The sequence below is a fragment of the Varanus komodoensis genome, unplaced genomic scaffold, assembly GCF_004798865.1.
Source record: "Varanus komodoensis strain SLA01 unplaced genomic scaffold, ASM479886v1 scaffold4, whole genome shotgun sequence".
Lineage (NCBI taxonomy): Eukaryota > Metazoa > Chordata > Lepidosauria > Squamata > Varanidae > Varanus > Varanus komodoensis.
Window position 1 is genome coordinate 38,669,906 of NW_025335941.1, and position 19,830 is coordinate 38,689,735.

The window sequence follows — 19,830 nt, forward strand, 5'->3', positions numbered from 1 at the left end:
ACATTGGGATACTGATACACAGTTTTGATGGGTGGTGAAGGGTACTGTATAATAGTGCACAGTGACTAAAATAAAAGCTGTCTAATATTGAAGTAATTTATTACATATTTTAATTAAATAAAAAGAGTAGGAAACACATTTAATCAATCATTCTCATATCCTACTAGCTGACAAAAATTCTGGAAGGCAGGAACAGGTTTCTGCTTTGTGAGCAACTGAGTGAACTAGCATACAAACCTGCTGTATTTCCATACAAAAAAGAATAGAAACTTACTATATTCCTAAACTTAATCTGAAAATTCAGTAGTGTAGAATATTCCTGAGAAGGGTACTCACCAGTTTCATTCCCCACAAATGCCCCAGTAGCCCTAATAACATAAAGGAGAATTTAAAAAAAAAAAACAGAAAGAAACAATAATATTCTCTGAGGAGCAATATATGAACAAATGCTATAAAGTTCATTCCCTCTGCCACTTTGAAATCTGATCTCCCAACTTCGCCTTGTGCTTTGGCAAGTTTCACTTCTCCAGACTTTGCTAAATGCTGCCAAGAGCTGAGCTTTCAGAATTACAGCAAAATAATATGATGTACAGTTCAGAAGAGTTATTTTGTAGGCTGAATAGCTGACTTCAGGTCATTGATGTATATGAAAAAATATGTCAAGAGATTGTCAGTTGATTTATCCAGAAATTCCTTACATTCAAAAATAAGAAACTTTAAACTATGTCTTAGTTTATATCATTATCAGGGAAGTCATTCATCAGCTTTTTATCATTAATAAACGGTTTAATATTGATAATTGGTGTTCACTTTATATTAACTTTAGTCAGGTACTAACAGAAACATCATACAAACCCCCAGATTGGTGCAATGCTTATTATTAAAATTTTACCCCTCTTTTCATGTGGGGTAAAATTATCTCTTACAGTTAAAAAAAATCAACATGTTCATTTTAAAAGAACATGCCTTGTATTTTATTTCTTTATTTATTTGAGTTATATAAAAGCCACCCATTAGCTTCATGCTCTCTCGGCAGCCATTACAATAAAATTGCCACCAATAACATATAAATAATAGTACATGCAAAATATAATAATAAATGAACAGGATAAAAACACTATATATCTTTTCAAGTAGAAATATAAATTAAAATTTTAAAAACCAGTGCTGACAATATAGATGGTAAACAGTGCATACAAGCCAGAAAAGAAAAGTTTTTTCAGAAGCCTAAAAATCAGTAAAGTAGGCATCAGATGAACCTACAGTGGTAAAGCATTGCACATTTCTGTGGGGTGCCACCATAGAAAACTTCCCCATTAAAATCCTTAGGTGAGAGAAACTTGCAGATGTTGCCTGAGTTGATTATTTTAAATGATGAGCAGGAATGTATGCAATAAGGTGCTTCCTAAGATAATGTGGTCCCGCATTAGGGCTTTATATGTCATGGTCAAAACCTTGAATTCTGCCCAGACTGGAACAGTCAGCCAGTTACACAATGTCCAGTTAATATGTGGCCCAAGTTGAGCCACTTATCTAATTCACATAACACTAACCCATCATTTATTTAATCTATGGTTAATACAGGATGCATTGCCCTAATGAAGGGTTTATATGGCAAATGATTGAGCAAACAGTGGTTTGTTTTTTTAATCAATCCTTGAGTTCTTGATTTTTTTAATGTGGATGGATTCACGGAATATAACAATCTAGAATTCAGTAACCCATGCTTCAAATAAACAATGGCTTATCATTAAGTTAAAAGTCCAGGGTACTGAGGGAAGCATTTGTAGTGTTTTCCTAAACTTGGATAAACCTATTTGCCCATTCTTTTCAAGATAATCCTTCAAAAACTCTTGACTGCAACTTATTCTATTTTGATTTTTCTGAATAATAATAATAATAATAATAATAATAATAATAATAATAGAGGAGGAGGAGGAGGCGGCGGCGGCGGAGAAATTAATTTAAAAAACAAGTTAACATCTGAGCAAGACTCTCAATTTAAAGTTTTCTTTGTTACAATGTTAATTCCTCTCAATAATAGAAGACTTTCCAAGAATGAAGTAGCTGATTTTCTATTATTTTTACATGAATGTCCTTGGCTATTCACTAAGAAGTATTCATCACTAAGATGCATCCATTTAAAAAGAAAAAAAAAACTCCCCATGGCCAAAATCCTCTACAGAAAAGTTTGCTTAAGCCCACTGAAATCAGAGGACTTAAGAAGTCGTAACTCTAGAGTAGGCCATAATTTTTTCAAAAGCCTTAAAATTCTGTGTATTTATTTCTATTTCTTCTTTTCTTTTTTCTTTTCTTTTCTTGATCAGTGCCAGTGAACTCAATTCAAACCTAGTCTTTTCAATAACAATTGGAAAGTTTAAAAAGTATTTTAGGTAGACTAAATTATCCTGATGCAATCTCTGTCCATACAGCTCCCACTTCTTTTTATAATTTTAAGAGGTAAAATTCTCAGTGCCATCTCATTTGCTCCTCTTTCTTAATAGAAAACGACTGCCGTGACTACCCCCATGTAGCAGTACTATTCACCATCAGCACCTCTGCACTCCCCATGTGCTTAGAGAACAACTGATTAGCACTTTGCATAATTAACCTGATTAGCACTGTGCATAATCAAACTGATTAGCACTTTGCATAATTAAAAAGAAATAACAGCAACAACAACAATAACTAGGTAATATCAAAAGCTGCTAGTCCGACAGACAATTTGCTATCACTAGGATTAGGTTAGTGTGGAATCTTTTATTCTTTAAAAACTATTTAAGGAGGTAAGCATCTCAATACTCTGTATTTACTCACATTGGAAACAGTCTCATTAAACTGTATACCCAGAAAACAACAAGTTCTAGACCTGATAATGTCATATGAACTATTGAAAACTAGTAATTTAAATAACTAAATCAGTAATCTCTAATATTTTACTTCCTGACATGTTCTAACATCATGGCTTTGTGAATGTATAGATTATCAAATTCACATCCTGAGTAAATAGAGAAAATGCATTACCTATTGCAAGTGATCTGAAGTAAATATTTCACATCTTTCCTGTAAGAACCTGCATAGGTCCTCATCAAGGAAGTTGCAAAAGATTTCAATGCAATTGCAATGAAGTTGACAAACAGGATACATAAGATATGCTTAAATGTCTGATTGACATAACATTTGAAGCTGATTCACTTTGAAGATGAATATGCAACTTTGTATATCATGGATCACGCCAATGTGGAAGTATGTCAAAGACAAACAAACCAGTGATGGGGTGGCCAAATCCAAATGCAAATGACAGTTGGGCCAAAGGATAACATCCCTCTGTCAATTTCATCACTGCCAACTTCTAAGAAAACAGTTCGAACACCGAAGAATGGAGCCCTTGAATTGTGGTGCTGGAGAAGACCCCTGGGAGTCCCTTGGACTGCAAGGTGATCAAACCGGTCAGTCCTAGAGGAGATCAACCCTGACTGCTCTTTAGAAGGCCAGATACTGAAGATGAAACTCAAATACTTTGGTCACCTAATTAGAAGGAAGGACTCACTGGGGAAGAGCCTAATGCTGGGAACAACTGATGGCAAAAAAGGAGACAGCAGAGAATGAGGTGGCTAGATGGAGTCACTGAAGCAGTCGCTGTGAGCTTAAGTGGACTCTGGGGGATGGTGGAGGACAGGAAGGCCTGGAGGAATGCTGTCCACAGGGTCACGATGGGTTGGACACGACTTCGCGACTAACAACAACAACAAGAAAACACATCTGTTGGTAAGTAATCATGAGTAGCACATTTACTCATAAGCTGGACCTGTCTTTGCACATCTACTCTGAACAGAAGCACTTTCAAACAGTGCTGCTACTCAAAACATGCATACCATATCTACCCAGAAGCAAAGAGAACAATTAGATATGAGGGGCATTCAATGTATTCTCGGTATCAGCATGAAGAAAAAGGAATAATAAATTGAAATAATTTTTATTTTTCAATGTAATCCCCCATAACTTCAATACACTTATTACATCTAGAAATTAACTCTTCAATTCCCTGTAAAAGATACCCTTTCTCCTTGACTAAAAAATGTGCATTAATTGCCGCCTTGAGCTTTTCGTCGGAAAATTGCTTTCCACAAAGAGCTTTGTTTAAATTCGGGAATTGGTAGTAGTCACTGGGGGCCAGGTCCGGGCTATAGGGTGTGTGGTTTATTTCTTTGAAACCACAGTCTCGCACAGCAGCCTTCGAAACATATGCCGTGCATTGTCATGAAGAAGCAACACACCTGCGGTCAGTTTTCCCGGCCTTTTTTCTTTAATTGCTTCTCTTAAATTATGCAGAGTAGTTGCATAAGATGGTTTCACCTTTTTATGGTTTCACCTTTGTTCGTGTACTTGACCAATAAAATTCCCTTTGAGTCCCAAAACACTGTGGCCATGATTTTTCTGGCCGATGGAGTGACTTTGAATTTCTTCGGAGGGTCAGCACCATTTTTATGCCACTGCTTACTTTCAGGGTCATAGTGATGAACGCATGTTTCATCTCCAGTAGCAATCTGGTCGAAAATACTCAATGGATCTTCATCACAGAGCTCCAAAAACTCCCTACAGCACTCGACTTGTACGTGTTTCTGAGGCGCCATGAGCATTCGTGGCACTCATCTTGCACAGACCTTTGAAAGGTTAAGATGGTCATGAAAAATAGTAAATATGGTACCAACGGATAGGTTTGTCATCTCTGCTAACATTTTGATTTTTATTTGGGCATCTTCCAATACAAGTTGCTCAATTTTTTTCACACTTTCTTTCGTAGTGGCAGTAACCGGTCCACCCAAGCGAGGGTCGTCTTCAATGCTTTCTCTGCCCCTTTTAAATTCACTTGACCACTTTTGAACAGTAGATAATGAAGGTGCAGAGTGCACAAAGAGATGGTAAATGGCCACCATCTCTTCGTGAATGATTTTTTGACTTTTTCCTTTTTTTTTGTAAGGAACTTAATCACAGCGTGGTGCTCGATTTTCTTCAACGTTGTCGCATCAGTCATTATGGTCATCTTTCACTGACGATTACTAGGGATCTAATGATCACATGTATTTGAAATTTTGTATGTATACCCTCAGATAGTGTCATTTGCTAATGAAATAATTAAATTACTAACATCAATAGCAAATCAACCCGATACCAACAATACATTGAACGCCCCTCATACTTGTTTACTCAGAAGTAAGCCGGACAAAGATCAAAAGGAAGCCGGCCTGAATCACTTAGGCTGGCTATACTCCCTTTGCCTTTCAAGGAAGGTCAGACCGTTATGTCTGAGAATGCAAGAATTTTCAGCGTTCAGTGGGCAAATCTCTTAATCTCTGATCAGCCATTCTGAGCCCATGAGACAGAGGTTCACCACCTTTAATTTATATCTTAACAAACAAACAAACAAAAATATTAGCCAATAGCATTCTCCAAAGCTTTAAAAAGATGCATTTTCTGAATTGTCCACACTTTTCATAATCTAGACAGAAACCATTAAGTAGAGTAATTAAATAAAAATAATTAAACAAAAATCTATTACAGTTCCAAAGAACCTGATGAGAAAGAAGGCTTCTTCTCACCATGAGAAAAGAAGTCAAGTGTTGATGGAAACACCAGTTCTACAAACTGTTTATGTGGGGAGGGTGAGCAAATGCTTCTAGAGAGATTATTCAAGTCCAAATGTTCCTGGGGAAGGTAGTTCCAGAAATTCTGGGAATTATGCCAATTCTTGAGCTATATATGTAAATATTTTTAAAACACTATTTTAATATACATGTATTTTAAACACATATACGTCTACATACATACATTACTAAAGTACTGCCATGGCAACAAGTTTACTGTTAACAGAAAACTCATACATTTGATTGAAAACATTTTTCAAAAGATAACTTAAACATACACACACAAAAAGGTGCCTCAGTTGAATGCTTAATCTGTTTTATTGAGGGTCTCAACCTTTTTTGAGTCTGTGGGCAAATGCGACATTTTTATTAGCTAGTCTGGGCAATAACACAAAATGGATGTCACAGCAGGTGCGGCTAGTTACAAAGAATAAGTAACCTGCCCAAATGAATGAGCACAAGGGAAAGGGGGGTGGGGTTAGCCGCAGCATAGCAAAACATTGCAATGAACCCACAGTTTTCTGCACCAATAGCAACACATTTCACAGAAAGCAAACTTTGGCCTCCCCTTTCCCACCTCTCTGCCAGCCAACTCATTCCCCTAGCCATCTCTTTCTCTAACAACCTGGGTCACTACCCATAAACACTCTCACATATGTGCATAAGCAATCACACATCATGCCTACACATATATGACACTTTCTTCTCTGTTTCACTGAAAGCACATTAAAACATGTTCTCATGTTCTTTCAGGATTTCTCCAAAATTCTTCCTCATTCCAGATCATCTCAAAACCTTCCCCCTAATTAAAGTGGCTCAAGCTTGCTACTGGTTCTCACTACTCTTCCAAATCGGCTTTCCACTTCTGTCCCTGAATCCCATTTAACAGTGTCTTTCCAGTGTTGTTTTCTTTAGTCTCCACCCCTAGCTTACCAGACAATTGTGATAGGTACTCTTTTTTCTTTTGTTCTGATTCCTATTCTTGAGAGATAGGAAAAAACAACCGCCACTCACCATCTTAGGGTGCAATCCATGCTGGCTGGGAAAAGCTGGGAGTTGTAGGATTTTTTTCTGTTTAAACAGGCATAGGCTTACACTCTTAGCTTCCTACAAATGTCTCTAAACCCTACATTTGTCTCAGACATTCATCAGATATGAAAACAGCAGCAGCTGGGAGCACTCACTTTGATTTGCAGTAATCTTAGCTTGCAGCAAGAAAATGCTTCAATTATTTATTTTTAAATAAAAATTGTGAAGTTAAGGTAGGATATCTTGGTGGATGGAAAGGAAAATGTGCCATATTGTGTAACTCTTCCATCAATTTCCCCTACTCATTTGAGGTGGAATAGTTCAGCTGGTTCATTCTTGGTCAAAAGAATAATTGCAAAATTTAACAAAAAGGGTTTAACATGTTAAATTGGCTGGAATTCTAAGTCTGTTGCCTTGAGACATTCTGTGATCTAACAGAGGACAATCAACCTGCATAGTAAGACTAATCTTATTATTTTTAGTTATCTAAGAAATGCACATTCCCTCCATAGTTTGAAGACAGTCAGAATACTATACCAACAGCCTGATAAAATTTCTTCTCTTCTATTATAGAGGGGAGTGGACAGAGAACCATATCATCACATCTGTGCTATCCAGGCAGGGGAAAGTTGGATAATGCAACACCACTTGTCTTAAATGAACAAGACAAGTCTTTGCTACAGTATCTAGTTTGTATAAAGTTGCACTGGATACTCCAATATGCAATATACTGGGCACTATCCAACATTGACAACTCTATCACACAAGACTGATTTAGCACCTCTGGGGGCAACATGAAAGAAGTGGAAATGCTCATTTCTCGAAGAAGGCACCTGCATAAGAAAGCTCTATTGACTTTTCCTCTTCCAGAAACTATTGTTTTTGCTCATTTGTGGGCTTGTTTCCTAGAAGTGTTAAATTGTCATTGTGCAAGCACTGGGGGACTGCTTGTGCAGCAGAATAGGTGGAACTGTCCATGCATGAAATTAAAGTGATAGTGACAGGAAGGTTGGATACTCCCCTTGGTCTTGTGCTACAAGGTTACACACATCACACACATGGCGCTGATGGCTGCCCCTTGGGTGATGGCACCCAGACCAGTGGCTCCTGCTGCTTTGATGCAGGATTAATTTCAGCTCCAAAAGGGGATCCATTGTTTTGATTTTGGTAACTCCTAAGCACTGTCCTATGCTCTGTGTAGACTAGAACACAGCATCAGGCTTCTGCTAATATAATTTAATGGGCAAAAATGGAAGCAATATCATCTAAGGTACTTTAATGTACATTAGTAGAATGGTGATGTGATTTCTCTCAACACTACTTCCTTCACATATACAAAATGAACATGAAATACTGTGTCTTTCACACAGACCCTTATTTATATAAGTTTATGCATACATTTATATTTATGTAGATACAGAGAAACAGGGCATAGCATGTCAGAGATTTATACTGAATTATACATAAATGTCACATTTATATTACAATTATGTGTGTATAATTTTTCACATGCTCGTGCGTGCATGCACACGCACACACACAGAGTGAAAGAAAAAATGGAAGAACAAAGGAATAAACCTCCTACAAGAAATTTAAATAGTCTTTTTTAGAAATCCTCATCCAAAGTTAGCGGGCTTTTAGCAATCATACATTTATCTCTTCCAAAATACACCTGCTTTCTTTTCCCCTCTTTTCTCTTCTTTTGCCAAACTAAATATTTTTTCCATCTAATGACTCTCTTTATTCGACAGCATCTAATTTGCATACATTTACATACAATTTAACTGCTTGCTTCTGAGAACAAAGAAATGGCTTTGTATTGTACTGAAGGACAATACTCAGAAAGGGAAGGTATAAAAACGAGCTAGCTCAGTGGCTGTGTATTCTTTTTGTTTCAGAAATACCAGGATTTTTAAACACTCCACTTAAAGGGTGAAAAAGATTATTCTGACAGACAATGCAAAAAGATACAGTGCAGCATCCTTTTAACACATTTTCCCTCTGGCTTGGTTAATGGGATTTAAGGTCCAAGCTTTCTTTGCTTTCCTCTACTTCTTTTATTAGATCTGATAGATTTAATTCTGTCAGATATTTTAGTTCATATTTTATTTGTATAAAATGTATGCAATTGCTCAACTTCAACGCTAATTTGGAGTGCCCACCCTTCCCCTAACCATGAGAACTAGGAAATGATTGAACAATTTTGGATGGGTATGAAGTGCACTGATTTGACTGCTCAATGTTATTACCAGGGGTATACTGAGCCTATGAGAACCTTACCATATTATGATATACAGAGGAAATACAAGCTTACCATGTAGCCAAAACAGAATCAACAGGATGGGATGGGATGCAAGGTTGACTTCTACTTGTACATACAAGGAGGAATTGTCACAGCAGAAGCAGGAAGCAGCAGAGGTGTTAAGCCCTCGAGTTCCCTAGAAAATAAGGGAAAAAAATGTTTAAGATTGTAAATGAATAAAACTTTTTTTATTAAGTCGGGGGGAGAAAGAAGAGAGGTCATAAACTTGGGTATGTTCTGTGTTCTACTTTTTGCTGTTTTAAGAGTAGCAGTTTCTCAATAATTTCTCCCAAGTTTCATAACAAAAACACTACTAGTGCTGGAGCAATTAGGTAGCAATAGTGCTGGAGCAGGTAGTGCTGGAGCAATTAGCAATAGGAAATACAACAGAATTTTAGACAAGTTCAGTTGTCGCGATGTATAATTAACATACCTCATTTCCCCAGTTATTACAGTAACTTGGGGGGAAAGATAGAACAGATGCTCTGTGTAAAGAGATGAAGGAAGAACAGTAGCTGAGTATATATCTGTTCTGGACAGGGTCAAATACCCTGGTAAGAACTAGGTTCATAACTTGGATGTATTGCTACTCGTAGATGTATTGCTACCTGGCACCAAACAATAGGGAACACAAAACTCAGTAAGTCATTGTTATATTGTCATTTAAACTGCAGGACACCTGATCACAGGTGAAATTAACTAAACCCATACCTACGAATAAAAATAAGGTATTGTGCAACATTAGTTTAGAAGAATCTCGGGAAAAGTGCCACGTGTGAACATTTTAAAAAACCAACAGAGATAGAGAAAAGTATTCTGCTTGCTAAACATATCAAACAAAATGTTTATGATGACTGACATTTAAAATACTCAATTTCTTCACTCATTAAACAACTGGCTGCACATCACTTAACCCAGTGACATTAGCCAAAACTAAACCACTGCCATCATTGTCCCAATTATTCAACCACCATAGCCTTTCAGTGTGCCATTACGCTAAATGGGTTCCCTGGGAGAAGAACCCAATATAATACATTTTTTATTAAGCACAACCAGAGAGTATTCCACATTTTCATATAATTTGTGAAGACTTTTAGTCACTGAAAATCCTCCTATCCCATCTGTTTAGTTATCAGGCCAAGCTGGAATCCTGGAAACATCATCCTAATCCTAATAAGCAAAATTGTCTAGCAGGGCTGTTCCTTCTGGGAAGCAACAGGAATTGCCAAATGCATGATAGGTTAGTGTCCTTTTCTCTACTAGGTATAAGTTAGGGCAAAAATCTATATATGCTTAGACCAAAAAATTGGTCCACTAGCCTACTATTCTGAGCATGCCCCAGACAACATGCCAGCTGAGGCATGCTATGAGCTGTAAGTCTTTTATTTCCTCTGAACATATATAAGCTTGTGTCTGTAAACACTTATGTCTTAAATCCATATTTCGTATCAATACAGTAAGCCATGGTTTCTCTACCTGATTGATTTTCAAGGGTGTAATATGACATCACTTTTACATTCTACATATTCTCACAGGGTTGTTGTGAGCATAAGATTGAGAGGAAGAGAAATATGTAAGCCTCTTTGAGTTATTTGGAAGCAAAAAAAGGCAGGATACAAATAAATAAATATTCTGTATTTTTTTGAATATCTGTGTCTGTGAAGTTAATGATGAACTGACAAGCCTAAAGAATAAGGCTCTCACTTCACATATCATATACTACAAAAGCATAGCCACAGGATCTGGGCTGTGGAATGCCAAACTGTTGTTTAGCATTAAATGTGGAAGCCTCAGGCAAACTCTTCCAGTTACTTCACCTTTCATGCACTCTGCCTCCTAGACTGCTGAAGAAGTTTTCTGCTGAATCCTAACCTAGATTTCATGATTTCCACTTACCCTCCAAATCAGAATAGCAAGCCACAATCAAACCATGACCTGCAATTTTAGCTTGGAGGACAAGTGCAAACCAAATTTGGCAATTTAGATGCCAATTAAAACTTTGGTTTGTTGGAAAAGATAAGGTGTACAGGAAGGTGTATGTGAGCCTTGGTCAAATAATGATGAACCAACTTATACTCAAAGCAGAATTCCAAATTAACTTTCCGGATTAAGACACTTTGGGAAGTATTGTCTGAATGAATCAGGATTTTATCTATATAATGAGTTCAAGCCCTGCCTCTGTGCCAGTAAATCTTTCTGAAAACATGAACACTGTTATTATGTTACATTTATATCCTACTGTTTTCCTCTTCTGAAAGTCGGCTTGTGCATTTTTCCTCCATTTTATTCCCACAACCACCACCAATGTTAGGTTAGGAGTCTGTGATTGGTCCAAAATCATCCAGTGAGTGACATGGCTATGTAGAGACTAGAACCAGTCCAACACTCTGACACACCATACTACCACATGATGTGATAACAAATTTACTATAGTTCTGTGTTTCAGTGTATCATACCACCTTCACAAAAGATTTAGCACCTATCAACCACTTTCATCTGTTGTAGGTCTATGTGCACCACCAATATTTCCAACTAGTCAGTCAATAATTGTCAAGAAAAAACAGTAAAGAAAGCAAATGCCTCCCTTTTGAAATAGATGGACTCCTGGGACATTATACCAATGACTTGGGATGCCATTTTTCCCTGTTACATTTTATGTGCAATTAATGACAGTGAATGGATCCAGACCAGGAATAGACAGATCTGAGAGTTTTGGCTTCCTCGTTCTTCCAACCTTCATTTCCCCCCCATCCCATTTCTCTATCAGTTTGCAAGTATTTCTTTTAAGTGCACAAGAATTTTTCTTTGCATTTCTGCTAATCTACACATCTGTGTGCACAGATTTATCATACAGAATTATTGTTATTTTATTTCTCATTTCTATACCACCCAATAGCCAAAGCAGTCTGACTAGTTTACAACACTGCCTAAGACAAGGCTATAATACAGTAACATAGTCATAATAATTTTCCACAATAGCACAATTTAAAAACAGTTTCAGATTTAAAAAAAATAAGCAAACAAAAGCCACATTATATAATACAGACTGAGCTGAACTGAAAAACCTAATATGGGTGCTCCCATCAAGCCATTACATAATCCTAAATACCCTTAAATGCCTTAGCATAGAGGGTTTTTTTAACCTGGCACCAAAAGAAAGTTGGTGCCTGGCAGGCATTAATGAAGAAATCAGGCATTACCATTGAGAAGAACCTCCCCCTTGTTGCTGCCCTTCCAACTTCACTTGGATGAAACACTTAAATAAAAGCCTCAAATATCAAAATAGAAAATAATCTCCTTTTCTATATTGTTATTTTGGTTCCTCCTCTTCCCTGATATCCACTTATTTAAAAAGCAATTTTTGCTCAGTCTAAAAACTGCACCAAAGAAGTACTAACAACAAAGGTTAACTGTATTCCAAGTTCAATCACACAGTGCTTTTAGAAAGTGTAAACTTGAGAAATTCAAATCTAAATGTGAACTGAACATGATTTCCCCTTATTCTCTGTCCATTCACAATCTTGCCTAGAATATCTGCCCAAACCCCACTGATTTCAATTAGCATATTCTAAGCAAGACTGAATCTAGATCAAACCATTATTTTACTTATTTTTACATTTATATACCATATCTTGAGTGTATACAGACATCCATAAGGTGAATATGTTAAGCCATTTTCACCTTAATATTCCTGAATAGTCTATACACCATACAAACTGTAGCAAAGTACAAGCCTCAGACAGACAGACAGACAAGGGAAGTAAGGGCCAGGGTTATTTTCATTACCTGTTATGTAATATTTTATTTGAATGTGTTGTGTGTTTTAACCTATTTCATTTGGGATTCTTGTTTTAAGGAACTGGGATGTTTTGAAATGTAATCAATAGTTGTTCTGCGGAAAACTCAGAATAAATAAAAATAATTTCTTCATACAGTATATAGTTGAAACTAGGGAAATCACTACCATAAGATGTACAGTTGACCACTGACTTGGATGACTTTAAAGGGGGGTTACACAAATCCATAGTGGAAAATGCAATGCAATGCAATTCTGCGGACTATTTGAAAGAGAAGAAAAAGAAACTGAAAGCAGTATCTGTGGACAATTCCCAGATCTGAACCAATAAAGTCAATTGATCAAATAATACATATTTTAACTTGAACTTTCATATTAAGATGGAATTTCAACTCCAGAATAATGTATCATCATCACTTCATAATTGCCAAAGAACTTAAGAATCCCGATAGATTGAATCAAAGCCCTACCTAGTATTATATAGCCATCATGACTATATAATATTTGTCTAGATTTGACTAGATTTGAATGACTTAATAACCCATAATGGGTAACTGATCACAGGAATTGTCATGAAGTCTTAAACCAGACTAATTCCCACAGGATGGATTTTGGTGACAAGCCATTGTGACAACCTATAGGTTGTTTTAAATGAGATTTGATGTCATCCACACCTTTGAGAGCAATTTAACCATGAGATTTGGGGACTGGCTAGTGAGTTGCTCAGCAAAAAATGGCAAAAGACCCTGCCATTTGTAGTGATCTCATTCAGCTGATTAATTTCACCTCTTTTGGAGCAGTTAGAGACCCAAGAAAGTTTTGAAAAGGTGTGAGGGAGCACTGAGAAGTGACAGTTTAGCACAGTTAACCAACAGGACAACATTGCCAAGGAGAGATTACTTCCTCATGCTTACACTTTTGATGCACTTTCCTTTGCCGTTTCCTCCCTATTTCCTAGGTTTTATTTCTTTATTTATTTATATCCTGCCTTTTTCCTACAAAGGGCTCAAGGCAGCTTACATTATCTCTCCTCCTCCATCTTATCCCCACAACAACAACCCTGTGAGGTAGGTTGGGCTGAGAGACTGTGACTGGCCCAAAGTCACCCAGTTGGCTCCATGGCCGAGCGGGGACTCGAACCCAGATCCTCTGAGTCCTAGTCCCATGCTCTTAACCACTACACCACACTGGCTCTCACACTGGTTTTCAATTGACAGCTAGTCACATGCACCCCAGCAACTGTGTAGAAATTAACCTTTAAGAAATCTTATACTGTCAGTTTCCATAGATGTTACGAACTCCACACTTACCAGCTGAAGCATACAAGAAAACTGAACTTATATGCCAATAAAGCCTACATAAGACAATGTAAGAGTATACTTGTGAAAGCCTGACCAAAACATAAAAAATAGAAAACCCAAAATTAAGAAATGTACAGAGATATCTCTGCAATTTTCTGAAGCAATTTTCTTTTCTTTTAAGGAGCAAATGAAATGGGTAGTGATTAGAGCAAGGAAGGGAAGTAGGTTTTGCCACAAGGACATTAGGTTACCAGCTAGAGGATCCAAGCAGAAGATGGGAAAGAACAAGCCACAGTGAACCTAAGTGTCTTTTGGGCAAACCATGGGTTGTTTCATGAACAACCTTCACTGCATAGCTTTTGCACAGAATATCTTAGCATATTATATGAACCTGCCATGAAAGTCTTATATACCATGGATAAGGCCAATCCTCCTTTTAAAGTCACCCTGTATGAAGTATTTTTTTACTTGTCCTAAATCTTCCACAATAACTTCATTTGGTGAGACCAGATCCATCCATTCATTCATTTCATTCTACTTATATGCCATCCCTTAACCCAAGGATTCTCTGGGCAGCTTACAAAAGCTGAAACCAATGAAACAGATAAAAACAATAACAACCAGCTAAATTAACAACCAAAATTAAATCATCAATAACAAAATACAATTTGAATTATTCAAATGCTTGTTTGAACAAAAAGGTTTTTACCTGGCATCCAAAAGAGAGCAAAGTTGATGCCAGCCATATGTTCCTAATTCAAGAGTCTGGTGCCACTACAGAAAATGCCTCCCTCCTAGTCCTGCCCCCCTTGATCTCACTAGGGGGTTAATTGGAGGATGATTTCAGAGCAAGATCTAAATGGGCAAGTAGGTACATATGAAAAGATTGCTCCCTCGGGTAGCCTGGCCCCAACTTAAGACTTTATATGTCAAAAACAACACTTTAAACTTGATCCGGACTGAAACAGAAAGCCAATGCAGCAGATAGCAGACTGGTGTAATATGTTCTCATCAGCTGGTTCTCATAAGTAGCTGTGCTACCCTGTTCTGTATTACTTGCAGTATCCGGACCACTTTCAAAGGTAGCCCCATATATTTATATTATTGTAAGTGAGAAGGAAATTTACTTAACTATTTAAAAGCTAAACAGTGTCCAACACTGTGAGATTTTGAAACAGGATAGCTGCTTCAGTCCTTTGCTCATTTTGGTTGCTCTTTTCTGAACTTTTTCCAGTTCTAAAATACCCTGATTAAGGTGTGGTGATCAATACTGTATGCATTATTCCAAGGCTAGTATAGAGAGATGTATAAAGGTATTATAATACACACTCCTCTCTGAATTTGACTTTCTCACAGCAGCCAGGCATGTAGTTCATTTTTGTACTGATTTATCCCCTATAAATCCCCCTTTTCTCATCAGCTACTACCAACTCAAATATATATAACATTGTGATTCTTTTTGCCCCCGTGTGTATTAAATCACAATTACTTACACTGAAGCAATCAATTGCCATATTAATGCCCATTTTCCAAATAGGAGAGATCTTTGGGGAGAAATTTGCTCTACCTTTTTTAAGCTATCTAAAAATGTGGTGCCACCAACAAGCTTGGCCAGTTCACTACTTACCCTTAACTCCAGATGGAAAAGCACCAGGTTTAATACAGATCTTTGACCACTTGTTCCCATTAGATAAGATGTAAAAAAAACATGTGACATTGTCACAAGGCAAAAATGGTCGTAAGGCAAAATGGTTGCAAATAAATCTCAACAGCCCTGTGACAAATAAATGAAATAAACAGTAGTAGAGAGCCAGTGTGACATGCTGGTGAAAATGTTGGACTGGGACTCAGGAGACCCAAGTTCTAGTTCCCACTTGACCATGAAGTGCACTGGGTGACTTTGGGCCAGTTGCTGACTCAGCCTAATCTGCCTCACAGAGCTTTTGCTCTGAGGAAAAAATGGGGAGCTGCAAGAGGAAGAAAAGAGAGGTATAAATGTAATAATAGTAGTTGTTGCTTATATAGTATTCATGTACACTATCCTGCTGTAATCTTCTCAGAAATCCTGTAAAGGAGACCTGCATGATTAGCATGATATTATAGCTTTAAGATTAAGGTGAGGCTGAAGGAGTAACAGATTTATTGCATAAGCTTTATTGTGGAAACACAGTAGAGTCAATGCCAATGCCATCTTGATAGAAAAACAAGAATATTACACTAAACACCTCAGAAGCATATATTCACTTGCAAGACTTTAAGACTCATTGAACAGTGCCAGCAAGAGTGTTCAGGCAGCAAATAAAATTGGGTGCCTGTAATTTAAATTGGATATAGAAAGGCCTGGGCTGCCCAATTTTCTGAGGAGGGCTGAGCAATCCAGAGCACCTGATCAGTATTAAGCCTGTCATTTACTGCGTATGAAGGGATATCATTGGCAGAGTTCTTGTTAAAGGAGCCTTGGACAAGAAGCAGCATAAACGTATCCCTGCTTGCTACTAGAATTATTAATGCAGGCACCAGTAATTACGTGGCTTGGTTGGACAGGGAACGGGATGTAAGATGTGGAGAGCTTTATCCGCTCCAAGACCAATGCTGGTTTTGGCACAACTTTTGCTCTAGTGAGTTACAAAAAAATAAGCAGGTGCTAGCAATACGAGAGACCACATGCCAGTTACAGCTGCTTCAGCCCGATTCAATTACATCTGCCTGAAGAGTCCCAGGACACTGAACCATATGAAGAAACTATAGGCTAAAGGAATCCACACATCCTGCTAGCATGCCCTACTCAATCAAGTATGTGTCTATCCAGTAACACAGGGAAGAGAAGCATGAAAACAGAGCAGAGTTTAAAGCAGGTAATCTTTTCCAACCATGTTCCAGCATGTAACATGTCTGTATTACTGCTTGATTATACTGAAAAAGCTCTTTGGAGCTCAGGCCTTTAAAAAGACTTTGAAATACGCTGTCAGTGTTGCCTCACTTCCCAAAATGCTGGGTGCAGCACATTTGCTGAACATACTCTTGGGATCAGGACTCCACTCCAAACCTTGTTTGTACAAAAAAGGAGCCAAGCAGCTGGGAAATTCTGGAGTATAGTGTGTCCTCATTAGTTCCCATCTGCCATCAGAACTCAGCTCATGGCAAGTTTGGCTAAGTCCTGGTGTTCTCAGGTCCAAATCTGGGTCAGTTTTAATTACACTATACAGAATTCAGTATGCAGGTTTTTTCTAAATCCTTATTATACAGCACAGAAGAACGGGCAGCTCTCCAACTAATCAATTTTTTAAAAGTACATATATAAAAATTTAAACCAGGCTAGACAGACAGTGGGTGGAAGAAAGAAAAAAAAGTATGATTGAGTACAGGGGTTAGTTAAGAGAACTGTTAGCAAAACTGGGTCACTAACAGTTCTGCTTTAAAACTTCAAAAGAAGGACAAATTTCTCCATTTATAAGTCAGAAAATCTGGAATGTGGGATGTACACAAACTGCACTGCTTTTAACATCAACATAAATTACTTGAGATACACTAGGCTATTTATTATTACTGGTACTTGTGTGATGCAGAAACAATACACATGCATAGGGAGCAAGAGAATAGCCAAAACCATGAGTCTATGGAATGGCAGAACAGTCACATCAAAGTCTAACATTCTGAACCAAATGTGAGCATGATACTAAGGGGCAAGAGCTTACCTTCCTAGTGCTAGGTGAACTTATCCTCATCTGCATATTGTAGTTTAGCATAACAGGGATGTGTAGCTTGGGCTGACACATAGCAGGTGTGCAACTACCACGCATTACACTACTACACATGTGTGGTAAAGCACTAAAAGGCACACAAGCAGTTCAGGTTAATTCTTGATCACTTGATATTGAATGAATGGTTGAGCTACTGGGAAGTACTAAAATAAATAAATAAATAAATAATCAGGCCCAACTAAGATTGACATTTCTGTTTATCAGACTTGCTCTAGATTAGCATTTCTCCCTATCTCTCTCCTTTACTAAAATCTCAGAGAGGAAAAGTAATGTCAGAACCAGTCTGAGCTGCCTCAATTTCTGTCTACACCATCGGATCAATCCCTGGAACTGATGAATTGCAGCTCAGTGGTTCAGCACATACTCTGCATGCAAAAACCTAATATTCATTTCTGTAGAGGACTTACTCCATTGGAAACCCTGGAGAGCAATAAATGAGAACATTTAAAAAAAAACTCACAAAGTATTGCAGGCTAGGGAATGCTGGGAACTGTAAAACATTTTTTCTGTCTAAACATGCATAGAACTGTACCCTTGCAGATTAAAGGAACTTACACCATTAAATAAATTTGATAGTGTGCCTTTATGACTCTGCCAAATCAGTTTGCCTTCATAATCAAAGTAAAATATGGGTAAACCAATCCTAAATAAATTACCTAAGCAAGTCATATTTAAATAATAAGAAGAAAGTGTTATTTAATATATTTGCGACCATAATGTAACTGATGTGGTGTGAGTTATAGTATCAGCATGACAGCCAATGTAGCATACCTAATATACTTTCCTCCTAATAGCATTAACAGTTAATAATACTTTCTTTCTTAAAACAATCTTCAGAGAAATGAAAAACGCAATGTACAACAGAAACACTGGATGCATATTGCTAAAGAAATGCAATGCCACTATAAACCCTTATAATAATGTCAAAAAGGTTGTGCAGAAAGTATGGAATCATTCCCATCATTATTCTCCTTTACCTGTATTAGGTCAAGAGCTGAAGTAGGAGAAATCATCAGTTTGCTGGCAAAAAATGAAAAATTCAAAGAACACACTGTCTCTAGCAAACTGAACAGATACTTGGGGCATCAGTTAGCTCCTAGCTATAAACTGGGCCATCTATTCCTTAAGTTACCATTTTGCAGTGACATTCTCCTCTTTTTCTGATAATCAAGTAAGTGTTGTTGCTTATGTATTCAAAAAGGCACCACATATGAGGGAGGTAGGAAGAGCCTTGGGGGAATCCTGAGGCCTGCAGGAGTCCAAAAACCTTTGGGAGGAAATCAACTTAGCCTGATGGGAACTTCACATAAAATGGCCAAAGAAAGCTATCCGAATGGTGCCAGGGTGTGGGGGCAATGGACTTCTAGTGGAGGAGAGTGAACAGAAATACCCTATATTGCAGAATTCTTGTTGCAAGTCCTGCTTGTCCAATTTAAATCCTTATCAGATTCAAAAGAGCCAGAGTAGGACTCCCATGAAAGCTGCAGAGTTAAAGGTAATGCAACAACTGAAAAATTACAGTCAACATACAACTCAATGGTGGCAACCGTATTTGTTGAAACCCACTTCTGCTACAGACATAAAGTGGTGCATAGAAAGACAGATTTTAAAGAAAAAAACAGGTTCATGTGCACAGAAGTATTGAATCTTTCTTCTTTCTGTGGCTTACCTTCTCACAGTCCAACATCTGCACTTATCTCCTCAGTTGGCATTTTGCTCTTAAAATCCCCTTCCCATTTATTTGAAATCAGGACAAAACTGAGTTTAAACAAACAGGTCTTCTGACATGCAACTTAATTGCTGATCACATGAAACCTAAAAGTGAATTTCATATTCTCTCCACCTCCTGCTTCCAAACTAAACTTTCAAATTTCCTTTGCTGCTTTTTCTAAGATTTCGTATAATATGCCATGCCCATTTACAAATGTCAATTTACATTATTTGCTGAAAACCTTCCAGAGATATTTACTTTAGCTACAACAAAGTGCGGGTCTAG

General features: G+C 37.5%; 1 protein-coding gene across 17 annotated transcripts in view; it reads right to left on the reverse strand.

The window, feature by feature from the left end:
- ZBTB20 (zinc finger and BTB domain containing 20) overlaps positions 1 to 19,830 on the reverse strand; it is a 635,479-nt gene that overhangs the window by 472,830 nt on the left and 142,819 nt on the right. For all 17 annotated transcript variants that reach the window (XR_006415891.1, XR_006415892.1, XR_006415893.1 and 14 more), the window contains exon 3: positions 8,989 to 9,112. The gene's annotated coding sequence lies outside the window, so the exon portion shown is untranslated. The remainder of the gene's footprint in view (positions 1 to 8,988; positions 9,113 to 19,830) is intronic.